At 44.4% G+C, this 5,000-nt stretch overlaps 2 non-coding genes across 2 annotated transcripts in view; both read right to left on the bottom strand.

Moving 5' to 3' along the window:
* The window catches only part of LOC129733550 (large subunit ribosomal RNA), a 4,412-nt gene extending 2,812 nt beyond the window's left edge, over nucleotides 1-1,600 (bottom strand). Inside the window, exon 1 of the ribosomal RNA XR_008729616.1 lies at nucleotides 1-1,600. This exon is cut by the window's left edge and continues 2,812 nt beyond it. This is a non-coding gene — a ribosomal RNA (large subunit ribosomal RNA).
* A 296-nt stretch (nucleotides 1,601-1,896) lies between these two features.
* On the bottom strand, nucleotides 1,897-2,049 carry LOC129733463 (5.8S ribosomal RNA). The gene has a single exon (XR_008729550.1). It is a non-coding gene; the product is annotated as a 5.8S ribosomal RNA (ribosomal RNA).
* Between the last annotated feature and the right edge of the window lie 2,951 nt (nucleotides 2,050-5,000).

Raw genomic sequence — 5,000 nt, forward strand, 5'->3', positions numbered from 1 at the left:
GATGCGTCGTTTATTTAGGCGCCGTAACATTACGTTTGGTTCATCCCACAGCACCAGTTCTGCTTACCAAAACTTGGCCCACTAAGCACACCGATATCTTTTACGTCGACTGAGTGGACGTGTCCGCGCCAACCCGTCCCCGCGAAGGGAAGGGAAAGCGCACGCCCGACGTGTTCGCGCAACAACATCAACCAAGAATGTTATCGTACGTACCCATTTATAGTTTGAGAATAGGTTAAGATCATTTCGAACCTAAGGCCTCTAATCATTTGCTTTACCAGATAAGAATAGGATCCGAAACGTTGCGTGCTCCAGCTATCCTGAGGGAAACTTCGGAGGGAACCAGCTACTAGATGGTTCGATTGGGCTTTCGCCCCTATGCCCAATTCTGACAATCGATTTGCACGTCAGAATTGCTTCGGTCCTCCATCAGGGTTTCCTCTGACTTCAACCTGATCAGGCATAGTTCACCGTCTTTCGGGTCACATCCTGCACACTCGCGGTATGTTATGGCACGGTGGCGGGGAGGGCGCGCGCGAACACGCGTCTCCCGCGCCAACCGCATGCCGGCTATAACACCCGGGGATGGAGGGACGAGCAGGTAGTCTCGCCCGTAATCCCGCACAACGAGAGAGTTATGTTTTTTACGCCTTTGGTTGTCCAGTAAAGCGCCAGCGCACCCCCCCCTCAGAAGGACGGGGAACACGGCTCACCATTGGCTTGCGCGCAAGATAGACTTCTTGGTCCGTGTTTCAAGACGGGTCCCGAAGGTACCTCGATTTGCTCATTGCCGATCGACAGTCCGCCACAGAGCCACAGCCCAGACCGAGGGTGTATGCGGGGAGCGCATACGGGACGGTGTCACGCGTAGGGTCCATCACGCGTCCGACTGCACACCACGTGCGGTTGGTTCCGGCTCGCGACGTAGGCCTTCAGAACTGAACGTCGCTACGGTGGAACCAACAACCAAAGCACCAGGGGGCAACCTGTCGGACCTGATTTGCATCCCGCGAAACCGCGGAACGCAACAGTATCGCACAGTATCGTAATGAATCGCAATGTCCTCGTGCGGCAGGAGATAAGTGCCCCGGGGCGAACCGGGCGAACCCGGCCCGGCCACAGGTGAATATCTCCGCCTCGGATAATCGAGTTCAACGGGCTTGAGCCCTAGGCAGTTTCACGTACTTTTTGACTCTCTATTCAGAGTGCTTTTCAACTTTCCCTCACGGTACTTGTTCGCTATCGGTCTCGTGGTGATATTTAGCTTTAGAAGGAGTTTACCTCCCACTTGGTGCTGCACTATCAAGCAACACGACTCCATGGAAAAATTTTCCACCATCAGCGCCGTTCTACGGGCCTATCACCCTCTGTGGGAGTAAAAGCCACATTCTAGTTGAACTTGAACCGGGACCCGCTGATTATGGCAGATGACAAAATTTCCAGTACACGGAACCAGGCAGACACCGCACCGGGCGTCGCCTCTACGTGCTGAGCTTCTCCCGTTTCGCTCGCAGCTACTCGGGGAATCCTTGTTAGTTTCTTTTCCTCCCCTTATTAATATGCTTAAATTTAGGGGGTAGTCACACATTATTTGAGGCCTACTATTAGATTGAGATTGAGATGCGCCGTATCGTACTACCTATACACACGTGTGCGTGTGTTTTGCCGGGGGTTGTACATGTCGGCAGCTTGCTGCGCTGCTGAGAGAGCAGCAGCAAACCTTGACCTGATCTTAAACACTTTACCGACCACCGAAGGCGGGAAAGCGTCACTACGCATACACGCCACGCACTCCCTGCTACTGCGCTACTACGCGTGTGTATTCACAACACACATAGCATAGGCAGCATAGGCATAGCGGCGAGCACGCGCGCATATAGTTGAATCAATAAATATAGGCACTCAAAAATGTGTACATCGTACTGGTTGTACGGTGTGCAATATGCGTTCAACTTGTCGGTGTTCATGTGTCCTGCAGTTCACATTCTGACGCGCATTTAGCTGCGGTCTTCATCGATCCACGAGCCGAGTGATCCCCTGCCTAGGGTTTGTTTCCGCACCGAATCAACAATAGCACAAAACACACAAAACAAACACGTAAAACACACTGCTGTGCCTCCGGGCGCGGCTGCGATAGCCGCCGCGGCTAGCCTTATCACAACCGGGTCTCGCATGGGGGGAACGGGGACGCGGTGGATGGACTGAGCTCAGTCACCACCGCACCACGCACACACACACACACACCACACCATGCGCCGAGAGTGGCCAGAACGAGGCGGCGGCCAGCCCGTACCAACCAACCGTGCCTGCGCACAGCTGAAGCACACACAAAATTACAGAAAACAAAACACACACACAACGGTAGGACGTGATTGTTTCTACGCGGGGCGGCACACCAGGCACACACCCCTGCCGGGCGCAGTGGACCCACGTACTCGAGTCCGGGACCGGGAGTTGCCGGGCCATTGCCATATGCATATGTATTTGCAAATGTAGCAGCAGTAATGATCCTTCCGCAGGTTCACCTACGGAAACCTTGTTACGACTTTTACTTCCTCTAAATCATCAAGTTCGGTCAACTTCAGCGAGTCAAATGTAATCCGCGAGGGACCAGCAAATGTTCACTTCCAAAGACCTCACTAAATTGTTATTTATTTATTATTAATTTATTTCGTCAAGCAAATGTAGACTACAGTTATAATAATACAATGCTTTCTTATATTCTATACATTATTTCCAGTAGTTAGTCGTTTTTTTATTTGATTTCTGCCCATGGTGATGTCGATATTTTCGCAGTGCTGGTTATAGTGACGCATCATGCGATTTATTGGGCCATTTTTTGAGTAGTTTGTTCTGTGAGAATTTTCCGAAAATATTTTACGATTTCTTAATTGACGACTGGGTGCATAAAAATTTAGTTGTGATAATAATTGAGTAGATTGCACGCGTTGAGAAATAATGTCATTGATAAAATAAAGCATTGAAAGATCGCGGCGTTCTTTAAGTGCTTGTATGTCTATGAGCATGCAGCGTGCTTCATATGATGGCAAGGGAAATGATGTCCAATTTAGCTTACGAAGCGCGTACAAAAGAAATTGTTTTTGGACAGATTCAATGCGTTCTTCATGTGTGGCAATATAGGGATTCCATACAATGCTACAATATTCCAGAATTGGTCGGACGTATGTAATATATAATAGTTTGATTGTATATGGGTCTTGAAAATTGTGGCCGAAGCGTTTTATAAAGCCCAGCATACTATTTGCTTTGTTGATAATTGTATTATAATGTTCTATGAATGTGAGTTTGGAGTCTAAGATTACGCCTAGGTCCCTAACGATTTTGCATTTTTCTACTGGTTGGTTTCCTAAGAAAATGTTTGTTGGTGGTGTTACTGTTTTTCTGCTAAAGGCTATTGAATTACATTTTTTAATGTTGAGTTGTAATAGGCTTTTGTTGCACCAAGTGTAGAATACATTAATTTCGTTCTGGAATATTTCGAAGTCTTCTGCATTGGTTATTTCTATAAAGAGCTTCATGTCATCAGCATATACAAGCACATGTATTGACTTAAGAAGAAAGGAAATGTCATTTACGTATAATATAAAAAGAAGAGGGCCCAGGTGGGAACCTTGAGGAACCCCAGAAGTTACTTCTATTGGGTTTGAAAAGGAATTTTGAAAGCGGACTATTTGTGTTCGTTTTGTTAAGTATGACTGCAGCCATTCCAAAAATTTTGTTTCAGTTCCGTATTTTTCGAGCTTGAAGAGTAATAATGGTATGTCGATTCTGTCAAATGCCTTGCTAAAGTCCGTATAAAGAGCTTCTACGTGGTTACCGTTGTCCATTACAGTCAGAGTGAAAGTTATGAATTCCAAAAGATTTGTGGTAGTTGATCGGCCTTTGTAAAAGCCGTGCTGTTGAGTTGTAATTTGGTGTTTTACTTGTTGAAAGATTTTTTCATTAATTATTGATTCAAATAATTTTGGAATGCATGAAATAATGGCAATTCCACGATAATTACGAATGTCAGATTTAGCGCCAGATTTGAAAATTGGCACTAAATATGAGGTTTTCCAGAGTTCTGGGAAAATTCCATTCTTCAGGGACATGTTAAAAAGGTGTTGTAATGGTGTAGATAGTTCTTCTGCCAAATTTTTGAGAAAAATTGGAGCTATTCTGTCAGGTCCAGGACCTTTCGTAGCGTCTAAATTTTTAAGTGCGTTTTGAATTTCGAATTCAGATATTTGATTGACAGATAAAGAATTCGAAAATTCAGGAAAATACGAGAAGTATTCGCGGTCGCGATCTGTTTCTTCATATTTGGTGTAAATTTCTTGAAAAAAAGTGGCAAAAAGACTACATATTTCATTACTAGTTTGTCCTACATTACTGTCAAGATGCATTCGTGATGGAAAGTTGTTACTTTTTAATTTGGTTTTTACGTAATTAAAGAAGTTCTTAGGGCAAGACTTGATTTGATATTCGATTTTACGATTATGTTCTTCATGTGCAATTTTAATGGCTGCGTCAAGTTGACAGCAAATTTCTTGGTAATTTTGAAGATTTTCGCTATTGCTGTCTTTTTTGTATATTTTATGTGCTTTTTGTTTTCTATTTTTTAGGTTCTTCAATTGTGGATTAAACCACACTGGATATTTGTTGGTGTTCGTTCGTCTTCTTTTCTTTAGAGGTACATTTTCTGATATAATTTGATTAATTATTTCATAAAATTTTGATACTTCTACGTTGACATTTCCTTCTTTACAAATTATACTACGCCAATTTATTATGCGAAGTCTACGTTTGACTTGTTCGAAGTCAGTTTTGTGGTATTCCGGTACATCCTCGTACTCGCAGTCGCTGGGGTACGAAGTGTTATTCATTACTATTGAATATTCAATTGCTGTGTGGAATGCTTCATTTTTCCAGATGGGAGTCAATGATGCATCTACACAGAAGTCTTCAGTGCAGTTTGTGAATAATAGGTCTAAATAAGC

The sequence above is a fragment of the Wyeomyia smithii genome, chromosome 3 (assembly GCF_029784165.1).
Source record: "Wyeomyia smithii strain HCP4-BCI-WySm-NY-G18 chromosome 3, ASM2978416v1, whole genome shotgun sequence".
Lineage (NCBI taxonomy): Eukaryota > Metazoa > Arthropoda > Insecta > Diptera > Culicidae > Wyeomyia > Wyeomyia smithii.